We start from the raw sequence: 18,730 nt of genomic DNA, 5'->3' as shown, positions 1-18,730 counted from the left end.
TTTTTGGTTACAAATATAATTTCAACAAAGCAAACGCTTCTTATTCGGTACAGTGTGGTGCACACAACTCTGAGCCACTCATTGGAGAAGCTTGGTATAACAGTAGTGCTGCCAGTGTGCCTTGCTTGTTGAAACCCTAAATTAGATTGGGTTTACTTTAGGATTACCACAGGCACTCATTGCGTTGACCACACTGTTGACCTGACCTTCTCCACATCCCTTTCTCGCAGTCCAGTTCTCAGCTTTCTGTGGTCTGACCTCTTTGCTATTAAGTTAAATCTTGCTACAACAGTTTGAGGAAGTCTTGTCACCTCCATTCTCTCTGTCCTTATCATGAGTCTGGTCCAGAATCACCCATTACATTCGGGTTAGAATACTAGGCACCTTTACCATTCCACCATCTTCTACTCTGACATCAGTCAGTCCTCTGAGCCTTATTAGAGACTAAACTCAGCTGGCTATGGATTTCATTGTCCCTTGCTGGCTTTTCAAGTCTCAGTATACGCAACCCTCTGCCTTCTGATACTCCACAGATCTGGCATACTCCAAAAAATAAATCTCTTGCTGGCTTTTCAAGTCTTTGTGTGCTCATCTTTCTGCCTCCTGGTACTCCACAACTCTGGCAGACTCAAAAAAGAAATGCACAGCAGAAAGAATTTGGAGATTTAATTATTTCCCACAACTAAAACCAGCTACCTTCTAGACTTGAAAGTCTGTAAGAAGTTGGTGAAACAAACATATGCTTCCCTTATCTCCACTACCATTATGAATGCAAAGTATTCTATTGGAGAAGTCTTTATAAAAACAGTTAAAAACTTGATTGCTTCATCGGCCATTCAGAGAACATTTCCAGATTTTACAAAATTGTGTTACTCTTTGTCCAAATTGTTTCAAGCCTAAATCCTTAACATGTAACAAGCTTTTAAAAAAGGGTATTCATCCTTTCTACACTTTCTTCCACTGATCTCTGGTCTCCGCAATTGTCTCCAAACTTTTCTTTCTCCCCCTTCAGGAGACTGATGAACTTCTCTTCTGTCAGTTACTGAGGACATCAAATCCGCCAGACACACATTAATTTTTCACTAGATCTCAGTACTGCCTTCGACCATTCAGTACTGATTAATTACCCTTATCCTTGAGAATCAAACGCAAAGCAGTGTATTAGATCTTCTTTATTGAGCATCAGGATGAACACAGGGTGGAATAGCTGGTGGGTAACATCCCTGTATGGTAGAGGCTCATTCAACCTCCTCCAAAGGTTATCCAGAGTCAGCCCTCTGGCAGTGAGACCCCAAAACACAGCTTGAGGGATTGGCTTTTTAGGCCAGGCATAGCAATTGATCGCGGTCTCAGTAATTTTGTAACTTAGCAATATTCTGACATTGTGGCTTGACCAGGACCTGCCTAGGACCCAAAAATTGATGAGTTCTCTCAACAAAAAGCTTTTTGGAGCGTTGTTTGGCTCTAAAAAGCAAAGTAAGCAAGTTCCCGACATTATCTTCAGTGTGAACCATGGCGGTGGATTTGGAGATGCCTTATATGCGGGCATCGTTTCTCCTCGATCTAGCTTCCGAATCTTAATTTTTGAGGCATATACATCAGAATTCATCTTGCATCACATTAAACTGTTTGGACCGTTACACCACATCATCTTCAGTGTCGCAGATACGTTGTTCAGCTGTGGCAATCTGAGTAAGTTGTCCATGCTCTGCATCAACTAGTCTATTTTATGATTAATGGCACAGAGGCTAGACTTCATATCCAGCTACAGGGACTTGATGCCCCCTGGCAAGAGCAATGTTGTTCTCAGCGGCATCCTCCCAGTCAGGGCCATGGTAGTCTTCAGAGGTGGGGGCTTTTCCTTGTTGGGTTAAACACCTGACGTGACTGCCTGGCATCTGCCTAGCCCATAAAAAATTGGATGACACCTCTGCTCCACCACCGAGTCCACCAAGTGCAGAACAACCCCTGCACACAAGAGCAGTCCCGAAGTGCCAAATTGCCAAGTAATATATCCAAGGAGGGGAAACATTCAGCAAATCCACCCAACCGTCAATCAAATCCAGTGCTAATTGGTACTGCCAAGATGTCCCACTATCGGCTTTGCATAGAGCCAGCAGGGAGTACCTCCCAACAAACCTGACCGCAGTAGATGCAAACCCACAAGAACGGCACCACAAGGATCACCATGAAGCTGCAGGCATTAACAAGTCTAATCATGGAAGGAGGCAGATATGGAAATAAAAGGGACTTTAATATTTGGAGCTATCGGAAAACAGCAGTTGTTATCCATTATGAGGATGCTTCCAGTGCTGCCCCCATTTTACCAGCCGTCTGGAACCTTTCAAATGGGCTACAGCTGGCCCTGCATCAACAATTACCACCAACAGAGCCAGCAGCATCAACCGGCCGTCCCTGCTAGGCTGCTGCAGTCTGCCTGCCACCAGAACACTCTTGAGGGACGTCCTCTCCCCAGCTGCAGGCAGGTCAAAGCATCCACAGACAGGTCCACAAATGCAGTCAGCCTTGACTTAGCTTGCCCTCGCAGCTGGCTGCACAGGCCTCAGCTCAGGAAGTCTGCCTTTGCTGCAGTCTACCTGCCACCAGAACACTCTTGAGGTGCACTCGCTCCCCAGCGGCAGGCAGGTCAAAGCATCCACAGACGGGTCCACACATGCAGTCAGCCTTGCCTTAGCTTGCCCTTGCTGCCGGCTGCATAGGCCTCAGCCCAGTAAGTCTGCCTCTGGTCTGACAGCTGCTAGCACCAGGGCCTCAATCATAGCCTGAGGCGCCTAGGACGATCCGACAAAGCTGCTCTGCTCACAGAGCAGAAAAGCATTGCTGTAAGGATCACGGCATGCCACACAGCAATCTCCAGCTGTAGAGCTCCATTAATGTGCTGCCATCTTGCACCATTGCCAGGTGACACCCCCCTCCTTTAGATCTCATTTGAGTGTTAGAATTCAGACAATCTCCTACAATTTCGATCTACCTCAAAAAATGAATCTGTGGGGGGATCTTCAGGGATCTTCCTTGAGCCCCACTCTTTTCAGTGTCTGTATGATCATTATGGCTTCTCTGAGTAAAGTGTTTGGATTCTTATTTGAGTTATAGGTTGGTGGCACTCAAATTGTCATCTCCTTCAACATCCTCTTCTTGGTATTGTCTAAGAGGACTTTGTTAGGTCCTTCCTGTTTCTTTGGACTATCACGAACATGCATTCTAAGCTATTGATATTGTCTTGAGTAGATTACAGGAACTCTTTGTCTCTAGATCTTCCAAACAACATGCAGCAGTGACTGCAATCGATTCTACACTTCGCAGTTAGACTCCTACTTGGTTTACTAGCCCAAATTCCCATCTGTGTTAAACTTATTGTCTTGCACTGCCTATCCGTGGCAAACACTTCATCTTCAAAGCTCTTTGCATCTACCTTTGCGCTCCTCGTAGTCAGGAACCTCTAGTCTTCCTCCTCTCAGTTTGAACTCCCTGCTCCTTTTTTTCATTTTTCAATGAAGGTCACCCATTAAGAAAGCCAAGATTGATGGTCCCTCCATTACTTATCTGCCCCACAAATTCTTAAACATGCTTCCCTTTCTCTTCAAAATATTTCTACCCTTTCTACCTTTAGACAACATGTGATAATCTGGTTCTTCAAATATTGTTTTCACTCTGTTTTCCATACCAGTGTCCATTAGGATATGGTTCCTAACATTCTTAAATCGCAGCATTGTTTGACCCATGGCAGATAGATGTGTTCTGAAGCATTTTTTTCAGATACAATTGTGAAGGTAGAGTTTCTCATCTTTGAGGACTCTTGAACCTTACAGATTGGTGTATTCCAATGCTTGAATGTGGACACCACCGTGGAAGTAGTTTGTGCTCTCTTAGCATTCTAAAAAACACAACATGCCTGCTCTGCGGTGGGATGTCAAGTATGTGGGCTCAAACAACAGCAAACCTGTCGGATTCAGTACAGGTGTTGGAGAAGACTGCAAAAGATCTGCTGTGGAGGAAATTTGACCTGTGGCAGACTCTCAACCTATTCCACCCAGAGGAGAAAGTGGGGACAGATGCATAACTCCTGGGTTGGGGAGGTCATCTGGGAGAGGTAGACATCAGAGAATGCTGGTATTTGGCACCCAGCTCCTTATCAACATGTTGGGATTATGGGTTGTTCACTTGGAGTAGAAGACCTTCCGATATACCATCAACGGGAGCTGCTGGACAACACCACTGTCATTGCTGTGATTAGGGTGGCGGGTCCAAGATCCTTTGCCAAGAGGCTCTACTCATCTGAAACCGGATGAGCCATCGGGCATCTCTGTTGTTGCGAAACACCTGATGGGATCTTTCAAAGCGAGGGTGAACAAACTCAGACAGCCATGCTTTGCGAATCACGAATTGCAGTTACACAGGGCAGTGGCACTGGGGGTTGTGCAGTAATAGTGAGAACTCTGGCTCAATTTCCTTTTGTTTTGCCACTGCAGAAAGCGCAATGTACACACTTTTATGCACTGAAGTTACCAAAAAGGCTTTCTGAGACTCATGCTGCACAGTAGAGCTTTGCATTCTGTATCCCTTCCTCCCCCTGCTTCTGCTGCTTCAGGTTCTGCAGATCAGGAGCGACTGACTTAAGTCACACTATTAGTTTTGGATGGAGCCAGAAGAGTGTGATACCCGGAACTCATGGGCAAGCGCATCTGTTCTTTGATCAGGCTGCCACTTTAGGAGGATTTCCTGTTGCAGCAGTAAGGTGAGATTTGCACCCAAGCCTGTGCAGCTTATACCTTCTTGCTTGGAGATGTAACCATTGACTTCATTCGACCTTCTTTCCGAAGGCTTGGATGTCTTTCTGGCAGCCAGTTATCTGTCCACAAAATCTGCCTATGCCAGTCTCTGGGATAAGTTTGTTACCTGTTGCGTTTCTCACCATTCCATTGTATTACAAGCAAAGTTGTTTATGTTTTGCTTTTTGTGTTATCTTTAACCTAGAAAGGACATGCTGTGGGCACTGTTAAAGGTTGTTTGTCAGCATCTTTGACTTTTTTATGTTGACTGATCCAACTGTCCTTGTTTAAGACACATGTTGCAATGTGTTGTCTGAAAGGTTTGAGCCATGTGTTTCCTCCTAAGCGCGTTGTGATGCCACAGTGCAGGAACAGGCTGGCCTATAGGGCAATTAGACAGTGGCCGAAGGACTCGTCTGACAGGTCAGTAAGTGGTGTGGGTTTTTGGCTGATTGTGGGCCTTTTTCATGGTCTCCTGTGCCAGTTTTTACTGTTGATTTCCCTAATATTAAAACAAACATTGCATCCATACTGCTTTCTGTATCTTGCAAAACACTTATACAATGTGGCTTTGCAAACATGAGCCACTTTTTTAGCTATCTGATTCACTAATGGGAACCACTTTTATTTTGCTACCCGGGTCTGCCACAGTGAGATGTTAATTTGGTTCTCACATGTCTGATGTGCATCCCGTTTGAACCAATGCACATTTGCCCTTTTATCTCCATTTTCTTTTTGTTTCTGACTCTGATCCTGTGCTAGAACAGGGTGCACCTTAGTATACTGATGATGACGGTGAGGGAGATGTCTCTCCCCATCCCCCCTTACCATACTGATTATGCCTTATCCCTTGATTTAGAAGACTTCAGTGGGCTCCAGTGGGCTTGACACCTCCCCTGAAGAAGAGCTTGACTCACCACACAGACCATCAAAAGAAAAAGTACCTCATTTGCAGTGGTGAATCAGAGCGCCGCTGTGGTACTAGACTTGCAGCTGCCCTCCACTGAAACTAAGACATATGTTTTGACAGACATTTTCCAGCCGGGCTAGCAACAAAATCCTTGCTTCTGTTTAATTATACTATTGCAGGTACTTTGATAGCTATTGGGTTGAAACCATGTACTTGCCTCCCTATTAGTCAGCAGGTTCTGACTGACATATACCTGTGTCTAGTGCGCTGATTTTATCACTAAACACCCCATTCTGGAAAGTCTAATTGTAGAGGTTTTGTCCAGTAAGGGGAATATTAATTACATTCCAACCTATCCTCCTTATAAAGAAATGAAAAAGATTGATGACTTTGGCAAGCAAATATTTTCTTCTGCCACCCAGGCACTGAGATCCACAAACCCAGACTGTCTGTATCCATATGCTCTATGGGACATGGCTAGCGAGAGTTTTCTGGTGGTCCGGGAAGACCCAATGGCCTTGTTGACTCAGACCATCAGTGATGGTCAGGAAGTGGCAATATATGTCATCTGCGCAAGATTAGATCATGAACTGCATTGGCAGGGTAGTCAGTACCCGCATTGTGCTTCGCAGATGTCCCTGGATGAGATGATCCAGATTTTCTCATGATTTAGCGGCATCCATAACGGACATGCCCACTGTTAGGCCTTGCCTCTTCAAAGAGAAGGATGACTCAGCTGTGGAATACTTTAAAGATAGTACAGCTACAGCACATTGCTTGGAGCTGTTAACACCTGCAAAGCAATTCCCCTGCTAGTTCTGCAAGTTTAGGGGCTACTCGAAGAGGCTGGCATAAAGGCAGTGACAGCCTTCCCACCAAGTGATGCAAAAGACAGCCCAGTCCTTTTGGTGCAGTGGATATGGAACTAGCAGACAGTGCTTAGGCCAGCAATGACACCAGCCCTCCAGTTCTTCTTCCCTTGGCAAGACCCTCTGTGCCTGTCTGCACTCAGAGTATGCTTAGTGCCACGATCCCTGGATCTTTGTTTCAGGATGCAGGACCTAGGTAGATTTATTAAAAGGAGGAGCTCCAAAATCTAAATGAATAGGTTAATTGTCATTTTGCCTGACCCCATTTTATTAGATTCACAAGATGTATTGCCAGACCAAATATGAAGATGGTGCAAGTCTGCAGTATGCTTGGGAGGTGTAGACCATACAAAACATAATCTCAGCATGAAAGTAAAGGCATTACTATGAGGCCTTCCTGCTTCATTTAATTCTGCAAATGTGCTGATCACATGTTTTCTTATCAATATCACATTAGAATTTTGGAAATTCATTAAGGTATCTAAACCTGACATTATTTTCTTAACAGGGACATGGCTTTGTGATTCGTCAGGACCTGATTTGGTGGATACCATTCTTGTGGGCTATACTATATGTAGATAAAATCAGCTAAATCAGCTTTAAGGGGGCTTCACGGTAGTATTCAGAGACAAATTATCAAGGCACAAACTCTAAACTTACCTCATCTCACTGTCAATCCCTTACTTTGTGCCTTCCAGGTGTCCAACTTTGGTGGAGGTAATCCTTTGTCTTCCCATGCAGGACATTACCCCATGCACCACATCTCTTGCATCTACCAAGGCTTGTTGGCATCTCCTTGAAGGGTTCTTCAGGTGCCCTGTAGCCCCAGCACTCCTTCCTGCGATGCACAGCCCTCTGTGTGCCTCTCCTGCTGCCTGGGACCCTTCTCCAGTTGTGCTGCGTGGGATGCCCTGCAACTCCTGGTTCCTCTTCTAGTGGGTCCCCTGTGGGGGGCTGCCTTTTCTTCTGTGGATTCTGCCTTGTTAAGGGTTCCCCTAGGACTAACCTTCTCCCCTCCCAAGTTGGGGGGGGAGGGGGATGGCCGGTTTGAGTCCTCCTGGACCTTGCTGGTCCCCAGCAGCTCCACTTTTGCTTGACTGTGACTTCTGCCTTTGCCAAGGCGTGTTGGTGGGTCTTCCACACCACTGACCGACTGCAATCATCCATCCGGCACGGGACGTTGACTGCATCCTCCAGGAACTCCTCTCCGGCTCCAGCGTTACATTGCTGACCATCTTCACCCTACAGTCGACCAACTCCTGCAACCACAGACGGGTAGGTAGTGGCTCCTGCCCCCATCAGACACTTCCGTGACTTGGTCCACTTCTTCCACAGGTCTTACTCTTCAGGAATCTACTGCTGGTTTCTTGCAGTCTTGTCTGGGTGTCGCATTATCTTCTATTTCGTCCTTTTGGGTGGTTTGGGGAAACTCCAGTAAGTTACTCCTTGCTTCCTGATCACTTGGGGCACTGTGGTACTTACCTCTGGGGTTTCTTAGCACCCCCAGCTTCCCTCTACACATTCCATTTGCCTAGGTGGGAGTCCTGCATTCGCATTCCAGTTTTTGAGTATATGGTTTGGGCTCCTGATACGGTCACTATTGTCTATCGCTATTGCGCTGTTTTCTATTGCTTCTATTTCTGATTACTAGTGTACATTTCTAATGTGTTACTTATCTCCTATGGAGGGTTGCCTCTCTAGTATTATTTGGTAATTGTGTCACTAAAATAAAGTAACTTTATTTTTGTACAACTGAATGTTTTCTTTCATGTGTGTAAGTGCTATGTGACTACAGTGGTATTGCATGAGCTTTGCATGTCTCCTAGATAAGCCTTGGCTGCTCATCCACAGCTACCTCTAGAGAGTCTGGCTTCATGACACTGCCTACACTACACTAATACCTTAGGTACCCACTACAAACCAGGCCAGCTTCCTACATTGTTGGTGCAGTGGTGAGATAAGCACTTGCAATTACCTTACCACTCTGTCAGTTGGTACTTTCCACAGGAAAGACCACTTACTGACTAGGGGTACACATTGTACTTAGTGTCAGGGAACTAGTTTATTAAGTTTGGGTCAGCTAGGGGTTTACGCATAGCCCTTGCTCCAGACTTCTTTGGAGATACTAGCAGTTAGGGGTGTTAGGAACACCTACACCACTCTAACAAAACAACATGTCCTCAGAGCAGAACACATCTCAGGCCATAGACTCACAATATGTGGGCCTCACTTTCCAAGAGTTGAGAGAGCTGTGCTCGGAGAGGAACCCTAACAAGAGTCTGGTCCTGGGCCTGCGCCTCCAGGATGACCAGGATCATGCTGGTAGCCAGAAGGAGGAAGATGCAGACACTACCCCCTTGTGTTAGAAATTCAGGATCTGGACACTGAGAAGGGTCTACCGGGTCCCACAGAGGGTCACAGAGTCCCCAGTAAACCCCTTAGCCTAGCTGGGAACACCACAGGTAGTGGGAAGGGAAGCCACACCAGCAGGCCCCCCTTTGTACCCAGAGGGGTAGTTGAGAGGGTAACCAAGAATAGGGACAAATCCTCCTCTGCTCGCTCTAATTTCACCTCAGTCTCCTAGGAGACACACTGTTCAGCTCCAGGGGAAGACTCCCTAGACAGGGAACTCAGGCAGCTGAGACTGGAGGAGGCCAAGCTGAAGATGCATCAGCAGCTAGCCCAAGATAGGAAGGCCTTGGCAGTGGAGAGTGAGAGGCAGGGCTTGGGGTTAGCACCCCATGGTGGCAGCAGCTTTAGTTTCAGGGAGCCTAGGGTCACGGAGGACTCTTTTGACTTCAGAAACCTCAACAAGGTTGTATCCCCCCCCCCCCTACAAGGTGGGGGATGACATATACAAGTGGTTCACAGCTGTGGAGAGGGGCCTGTAAGGTACAAAGGGACCCTCATAGACAGTGGCCTTCTATCCTGTGGTTCTCCTTCTCTGACAAGGGGAGGGGTAGACTCCTCACTGTCAGGGAGGAAGATGGTAAGAACTAAGTTTTAAAATCTGCATTCTTAAATGGGTTTGGTCTCACCACTGAACAATATAGGATCATGTTCAGGGAGACCAGGAGAGAGTCCTCCCTGGATTGGGTGGATTTTGTGGACTCTTCTGTTAAAGCTTTGGGAGGCTGGTTACATGGCAGCAAAGTCAGTGACTTTCAGGGCTTATACAATCTTATCTTGAGAGAGCATATTTTGAACAACTGTGTGTCTGATTTGTTGCACCAATACTTGGTAGACTCTAGTCTGACCTCTCACCAAGAATTGGGAAGGAAGGCAGACAAGTTGGTAAGAACTATGGGTAGCAGAAAAGATCATACAGGGGGTGACAACAAGAAAAAGGAAGCAGGTAAGTCTCAGGACAAGGGTGGGGACAAAGACAAAAGTAAAGAGTCTTCATCAGTCCCACATAACTCTTCTGGGGGTGTGTCTAAAACCTCTTCATCTTCCTCAAATTTTAAAAAGCCTTAGTGCTATGTTTGCAAAAACAAAGGCCATAGACCTTGAGACAGCTCCTGTCCTAAGAAAGGCACCAAGCTAACCACCACTACAAACCCCACTTCTACTTCTACTTCCTAGCAACAGCAGTAGTGATGGGTCTCCTGACAGTAGTCAATCCAAGGATGTAGCTGGGCTCACTTTAGGGACTGTAGTGGGGGCTGATTTAGTTAGAGAGACGTCAGAGGGTGTATCAGTCTCTGATGAGGACACTGATCTTGCCACCCTTGCTGCCTAGCCCCTTAACATGGGTAAGTACAGGCAGCAGTCTTTGATAAATCGTGTTCAGGCAGAGGCCTACAGGGACACAGGTGCCAGTGTCACTATGGTGACTGAAGAACTGGTGTCCTTTGAGCAACCCCTACTTGGTCACCAGTACCAAGTGGTAACCACTTGGTCACCAGTACCAAGTGATTTATGCTCATAACACTGTATTCCACCCCATGGCAGGTATTGGTTTCAGCTGGGGGGGAAGGAGGAGTTGTAGGGGAGGGGGGAGAGGTTGGTACTGGTCTAAAGAAAGTTGTTGCCAAAAGGCAAAAAGATCAAGGAAACTTGGATCCTGGAAAACGGCCAGGAATTTCCAAAACCTAAGGGTTTTAAGGGCAAATAAGTGCCCCCTAGCTCGAGAATTTCCCCTCTGAGGAGGAGGAATCTACTCCCTTGGCAGAACCTACACCAGAGGAGCTCTGGTGCCCCCTACCCTCACATCCAGTGAGGATTCCCCCTCTGAGGAGGAGGAATCTACTCCCTTGGCAGAATCTACACCAAAGAAGCTCCAGGCTGACACAACTGAGCGCTTGGGTGCTGGGGTGCCTGCCCGGGAGGAATTCACTATGGCACAAAAGACTTGCCCCGCAATGGAGGATCTGAGGCAGCAAGCTGTCATTCAGGAGGCAGGGGATGTCAGTGGCACCCACAAGGTGTACTAGGAAGACAACCTCTTGTATTCAGAGCCAAGGGATCCCAGGCCTGGTGCCACCAGGAGATTGGTAGTCCCTCTGCAATACAGAGAATTTGTGTTGACCCTTGCACATGATATTCCCCTTGCAGGTCACTTGGGGCAAAGTAAGACTTGGCACAGACTTGTCCCTCACTTTCACTGGCCCCACATGTCAAAAGACACTAAGGAGTTTTGTCGCTCCTGTGTCATCTGTCAAGCCAGTGTCAAGACAGGTGGCACCCCAAAGGCCCCCTTAATCCTACTTCCAGTGGTTGGTTTTCAGTTTGAGAGGGTTGGGGTGGATATTGTTTGCCCCCTAAACCCACCCACAGGTTCTGGGAAAATATTTATTCTGGTGGTGACCGTGCCACCAGGTACCCAGAAGTTATTCCTCTAAGAATAACTAGAGCTCCTGCAGTGGCAAAGGCCCTGCTGGGAATTTTCTCAAGAGTGGGTTTTCCTAAAGAGGTGGCATCAGACAGAGGTACCAACTCCATGTCTGCATATCTCAAAGCCATGTCGAAGGAGCGTGAGGTGACATATAAGTTCACCATCCCTTACCCCCCCCTCAAACCAATGGTTTGGTAGAGAGATTTAACAAAACTCTCAAAGGGGTGATCATGGGACTGTTTAAAAACCACAGGAGGAGATAGGATGTCCTACTGCTATGCCTCCTTTTTGCCTACAGGAAGGTCCCTGAGAAGGGAGTGGGCTGCAGCCCCTTTGAACTTCTGTTTGGGCACCATGTTAGGGGTCCTCTTACTCTTGTGAGGGAAGGCTGGAAGCAACTTTTCAAACCTCCTAAATAGGACATAGTGTATTATGTACTTGGCCTCAGATCAGGGATGGCTGAGTACATGAAAAAGGCCGCCAAAAACCTTCAGGCCAGCCAAGAACTGCAGAAGCAGTGTCATGACCAGACGGTTGTACTGACTGTTTACCAGCCAGGGCAGAAGGTGTGGATCCTGGAGTCTGTGGCTCCCAGGGCACTCCAGGACAAGTGGAGTGGTTCCCACCCAGTAGTGGAAAAGATGGGTGAGGTCACCTACTTGGTAGACCTAGACACTCCTAGAAGCCTCACTCAAGGTGCTTCATGTGAACCACCTAAAGCTCTACTATGAAAGGGCTTATATGACCCTGCTTATGGCCACTGATGAGGGAAAGGAAGACCAAAGTAGCCGTCTCTCTGACCTCTTCTACCACACTGTAGCTGATGGTTCGGTTGATTGGATAGTCATTGCTGACTGCCTTTCGGAATCACAGAAGGAAGACTGCAGGAATCTCCGGGGACAGTTCTCAGAACTGTTCTCTCCAACACCTGGACAAACCATATGGTGTGAGCACACCATTGAAAGAGGGGACAGTTTGCCCATCAAAAAGTAAAATCTATAGGAAACCTGACCATTTTAGACATTGCATCAGAGCAGAAGTGCAAAAGATGCTGGGCCTATGAGTAATTGAGCACTCACAGTCCCTGGGCTAGCCCAGTGGTCATGGTCCCTAAACCTCAGTCCCAGAATGGGAAGATAGAACTGTGGTTTTATGTTGACTATAGGGGTCTCTACACTGTCTCAAAGACAGATACTTATCCTATCCCTAGGGCATATGAGCCAATAGATACTCTGGCATCTGTCAAGTATCTGAGCACATTTGATTTGACTGCTGGATATTAGCAGATCAAATTATCAAATGATGCTAAACCTAAGAGGGCATTTACAAACATTGGAGGGCATTATCACTTCACTGTGATGCCATTTGTTTTGACAAATGCACCTGCCACATTTCAGAGGCTGGTGCGTCACAGGATGGACTGCTGGGGGCTGGAGCTTCAAGATGCCTGAAGATCTTGTGGATAGGATGCCAATAAGTCTTGGCAGCTGCAAAAGACGCAGTGCACAGAGGTACTGTCCTGTGTGGGCAACCAAGGGCTTACCTCCACCCAAGTTGGACAGCTGGAATAGAAGACCTTCGGAACCAGTTCAGTCCACCATCTGTGATGTAGGATCCACACAGCTCAGCAGGAGAAGGGATCCACGCAGCCAGTCTTCGATGACTCCTTCACTCCAAGGGAGAGTCCTTCTTCCTTCTGATACATGCTGAAGATGGGCTGTCCTCAGAGGATGCACGATTGGGGAAATGTTGCAGTTGCTGCAAGGAGACTGAGTTAGAATGTTGCAGGAGGTGTCTTGCTTCTTTGTTGCCACTTGTAGGGTCCTGAAGAGTCCAGATGCAGTTTCTTCAGTCAGAACTCAAAGTGGAGGTTGCAGAGGAATCCTGCTGGAGACTTGCAATCTGAATTTGAGGAACCACCCAATCCTAAATAGCCCTGGAAGGGGCATTGGTTATCTAGTTGGGAGGGGGCTCTGACGTCACCAGCTGGTACTGGCCACTCAGAGGCTCCCAGAGTTCCCTGCCAACCTAGAATCCAAGATGGCAAAACCCAGGGGCCCTCTGATGGAGTTCTGAGCACCATCACTGGGGTGGTGATGGACAGGGGAGTGGTCACTCACCTTTTTCTTTGTCCAGTTTCGCACCAGAGCACGGACTGGGAGTCCCTGAACAGGTGTAGACTGATTTATGGAAGAAGGGCACCAAATGTGCAAACACCCCTCTCCCAAAGGAAATCCTTTAGTTCGATGGCATCTGTCGCTGTAGATACACATGGTATGCATGAGCTCGCCATCTGGTGTTGGGTCGGAGTGTTACAAGTTGTTTTTCTTCGAAGAAGTGTTTTCGAGTCACGGGACCGAGTGACTCCTCCTTCTGTGCTCATTGCGCATGGGCGTCGACTCCATCTTCGATTGTTTTCTTTCCGCCATCGGGTTCGGACGTGTTCCTGACGCTCCGGGTTTCGGAACGGAAAGATAGCTGGAAACGGAAGATTTTCGACGGTATCGTTGCGATCCGGTTCGAGATAGACACATACGACGACGCGTTGAACATCGAAGCGCTTCGGTGCCCTTCGGGGTAGATTTCGGCACCCCGTCGGGGCCTAGTCGGCCCGACCGCGTGGAGAACAACGCCGATGGAACGGACCCCGTTTCGATTCTGCCCCGAATGCCACAACAAATATCCTTATACAGACCTACACTCGGTCTGTAACCTGTGCCTGTCACCCGAGCACAGCGAAGAATCCTGTGAGGCCTGTCGGGCGTTCCGGTCCCGAAAAACTCTGCGTGACCGTCGAGCGAGAAGACTGCAGATGGCGTCCACGCCAAAGGAGCGTCGACAGTTCGAGACAGAAGAGGAACAGGAGGAATCCTTTTCCATCCAGGATTCAGACTCCGACGAGCTAGACTCTACAAAAACTGTGAGTAAGACGTCGAGATCAGAACTTAAAAAAGGAAAGAAGGCCCAGGGGACGCCACTGCCAACCGGCCATGGCTCCACCCAAATTCTCGGTGACCAACAATCGGCACCGAAAAAGGCCCATTCAGTGTCGAGATCGTCCGACTCCGGTCGAGACACCGGCACGCAGCCTCCTCGGGACCGAGAGAGTGCTAAACAGAAGCATCGACACCGAGAGTTCGGTGTCGACACGGATCGACGCCGAGACAGTGGCGCCGAAGACCATAGAGGCCAAGAATTTTCGGCACAGAAAAAGAGGAAGGTTACCTCGGAGCCGAAAAAACAATCAACAGGGTTTTCGGAGCCGAAAAAAGCGACATCAGACCCTGTTTCAGGCTCCTATACTGAAGAGCATTCTATGTCTTCACAAATGAAGAAACATAGATTTGAACAAGAACTGCAATCCACTGACGTGGATCACACGCAAAAGCGTATCTTTATTCAGCAGGGGACTGGGAAGATCAGTACCCTTCCACCTGTCAAACGAAAGAGAACGCTTCAGTTTACTCCTCAGCAACAAACAGCACAAAAGGTAACACCTCCTCCCTCGCCTCCACCTGTAACTCCGGCTTCACCAACTTACACCCCGTCACATTCGCCAGCTCACACCGCCATGAGCCACGATGACCAAGTTCAGGATGCGTGGGACTTGTACGACGCACCAGTGTCTGATAACAGCCCAGACACATACCCAACTAGGCCATCACCACCGGAAGACAGCACAGCCTACTCACAAGTGGTGGCTAGAGCAGCACTATTCCATAATGTGGAACTACACTCTGAACAAGTAGAGGATGATTTTTTATTTAACACCCTCTCTTCAACCCACAGCTCCTACCAAAGCCTGCCGATGCTCCCAGGCATGCTACGCCATGCAAAGGACATTTTCAAGGAGCCAGTTAAAAGTAGGGCAGTGACGCCTAGGGTGGACAAAAAGTATAAGGCGCCTCCTACGGACCCTGTATTCATCACCTCTCAGCTGCCACCAGATTCTGTGGTGGTAGGGGCTGCCAGAAAACGGGCAAATTCACACACTTCTGGGGATGCACCTCCCCCAGATAAAGAAAGCAGGAAGTTCGATGCAGCCGGGAAGAGGGTTGCGGTCCAAGCAGCAAACCAGTGGCGCATCGCAAATTCACAAGCGCTGCTAGCGCGATACGACAGAGCCCACTGGGATGAGATGCAGCATCTCATTGAACATCTCCCAAAAGATCTGCAAAAAAGAGCAAAACAGGTTGTTGAGGAGGGTCAAAACATTTCCAACAATCAAATACGCTCCTCCATGGATGCAGCAGACACGGCCGCAAGGACCATTAATACGTCGGTTACCATCCGTAGGCACGCATGGCTCAGAACGTCTGGATTCAAGCCAGAAATTCAGCAGGCAGTGCTTAACATGCCAGTAAATGAAAAACTTCTGTTCGGTCCGGAGGTCGACACAGCCATAGAAAAGCTCAAGAAGGACACTGACACTGCCAAAGCCATGGGCGCACTCTACTCCCCGCAGAGCAGAGGATCTTATAACACCTTCCGCAAAACACCTTTTAGAGGAGGGTTTCGGGGTCAGGCCACACAAGCTAGCACCTCACAGTCCGCACCGCCCACCTACCAGGGACAGTACAGGGGAGGTTTTCGGGGCCAGTATAGAGGGGGGCAATTCCCTAGGAATAGGGGAAGATTTCAAAGCCCCAAAACCACTACCAACAAGCAGTGACTCACACGTCACTCACCCCTCCCACACAACACCAGTGGGGGGGAGGATACGTCAATATTACGAAGCATGGGACAAAATAACTACAGACACATGGGTCCTAGCAATTATCCAACATGGTTATTGCATAGAATTCCTGCAATTCCCTCCAGACATACCACCAAAATCACAAAATTTATCAAAATACCATTCACAGCTTCTAGAGATAGAAGTTCAAGCACTACTGCAAAAAAATGCAATAGAATTAGTACCAAGCACACAAATAAACACAGGAGTTTATTCACTGTACTTCTTGATACCAAAAAAGGACGAAACACTGAGACCAATTCTAGACCTCAGAGTAGTAAACACATTCATCAAATCAGACCACTTTCACATGGTCACACTACAAGAAGTGTTACCATTGCTCAAAAAACATAACTACATGACAACCCTAGACCTCAAGGACGCATATTTCCATATACCAATACATCAATCACACAGGAAATATCTAAGGTTTGTATTCAAAGGAATACATTACCAATTCAAAGTATTGCCTTTTGGTTTAACAACCGCTCCAAGAGTGTTCACAAAATGCCTAGCAGTAGTCGCTGCACACATCAGAAGGCAGCAAATACATGTGTTCCCGTATCTAGACGACTGGCTAATCAAAACCAGTTCGCTCACACAATGCTCAAACCACACAAATCAAGTCATACAAACCCTCTACGAACTAGGGTTCACCGTCAACTTTGCAAAATCAAACATTCTGCCAAGCAAAGTACAGCAATATCTAGGAGCCATAATAGACACGACAAAAGGAGTAGCAACGCCAACTCCACAAAGGATCCACAATTTCAACAGGGTCATTCAACACATGTCTCCAAACCAAACAATACAAGCAAGAACAATACTACAGCTCCTAGGCATGATGTCCTCATGCATAGCCATTGTCCCAAACGCAAGACTGCACATGAGGCCCTTACAACAGTGCCTAGCCTCACAGTGGTCTCAAGCACAGGGTCACCTTCTAGATCTGGTGTTGCTAGACCGCCAAACTTACCTCTCGCTTCTATGGTGGAACAGTATAAATTTAAACATAGGGCGGCCTTTCCAAGACCCAGTGCCACAGTACGTAATAACAACAGATGCTTCCATGACAGGGTGGGGAGCACATCTCAATCAACACAACATAAGAGGACAATGGAACATACATCAAACAAAACTGCATATAAATCATCTAGAATTATTAGCAGTTTTTCAAGCACTAAAAGCTTTCCAACCAATCATAACCCACAAATACATCCTTGTCAAAACAGACAACATGACAACGATGTATTATCTAAACAAACAAGGAGGAACACATTCAACGCAGTTAAGCTTGTTAGCTCAAAAAATATGGAAGTGGGCAATCCACCATCAAATTGGTCTAATAGCACAGTTTATTCCGGGGATCCAGAATCAGCTGGCAGACAATCTCTCTCGAGATCACCAGCAAGTCCACGAATGGGAAATCCACCCACAGATTCTGAACACCTACTTCACACTCTGGGGAACACCACAAATAGACTTATTTGCAACAAAAGAGAACGCAAAATGCCAAAACTTCGCGTCCAGATACCCACACAAGCAATCCCAAGGCAATGCCCTATGGATGAACTGGTCAGGAATATTTGCTTACGCTTTTCCTCCTCTCCCTCTCCTTCCTTACCTAGTAAACAAATTGAGTCAAAACAAACTCAAACTCATTTTAATAGCACCAACTTGGGCAAGACAACCCTGGTACACAACACTGCTAGATCTGTCTGTAGTACCACACATCAAACTGCCCAACAAACCAGATCTGTTAACGCAACACAACCAACAGATCAGACACCCGGACCCAGCATCGCTGAATCTAGCAATCTGGCTCCTGAAATCCTAGAATTCGGACACTTACAACTTAGCCAAGAGTGTATGGAAGTCATAAAGCAGGCCAGAAGGCCATCCACTAGACACTGCTACGCAAGTAAGTGGAAAAGATTTGTTTGGTACTGCCATCATAATCAGATACAACCACTAGACGCAACTCCAAAACATATAGTAAATTACTTGCTCCATTTACAAAAAGCAAAGCTAGCCTTCTCTTCTATTAAAATACACCTTGCAGCAATATCTGCATACCTGCAAACTACCTATTCAACTTCCTTGTATAGGATACCAGTTATCAAAGCATTCATAGAAGGGCTTAAAAGAATTATACCACCAAGAACACCACCTGTTCCTTACATCTCTAAGAAGAGTAAGTGAAATTCAAGCGTTCACAACACAAGAACCTTTTATACAAATACATAAAAATAAGGTCGTCCTACGACCTAATCCAAAATTTTTACCAAAAGTTATTTCACCATTCCATCTAAATCAAACGGTAGAACTACCAGTTTTTTTCCCACAGCCAGATTCTGTGGCTGAAAGAGCACTACATACATTAGATGTCAAGAGAGCATTAATGTACTACATTGACAGAACAAAAAACATCAGAAAAACTAAACAGCTATTTATTGCATTCCAAAAACCTCATGCAGGTAACCCAATATCAAAACAAGGTATAGCCAGATGGATAGTTAAATGCATCCAAATCTGCTACCTTAAAGCAAAAAGACAACTGCCCATTACTCCCAGGGCACATTCAACAAG

At 47.0% G+C, this 18,730-nt stretch overlaps 1 protein-coding gene across 2 annotated transcripts in view; it reads left to right on the top strand.

Moving 5' to 3' along the window:
* Positions 1–18,730, top strand: part of PRKDC (protein kinase, DNA-activated, catalytic subunit) — a 2,139,921-nt gene that overhangs the window by 782,841 nt on the left and 1,338,350 nt on the right. The gene's annotated exons all lie outside the window — the stretch shown is intronic.

This window comes from Pleurodeles waltl, chromosome 2_2 (genome assembly GCF_031143425.1).
Source record: "Pleurodeles waltl isolate 20211129_DDA chromosome 2_2, aPleWal1.hap1.20221129, whole genome shotgun sequence".
In the NCBI taxonomy this organism is placed as follows: Eukaryota; Metazoa; Chordata; class Amphibia; order Caudata; family Salamandridae; genus Pleurodeles; species Pleurodeles waltl.
Note: the sequence above shows the minus strand (reverse complement) of the source record. Positions and strands in the feature narration are given on the sequence as shown.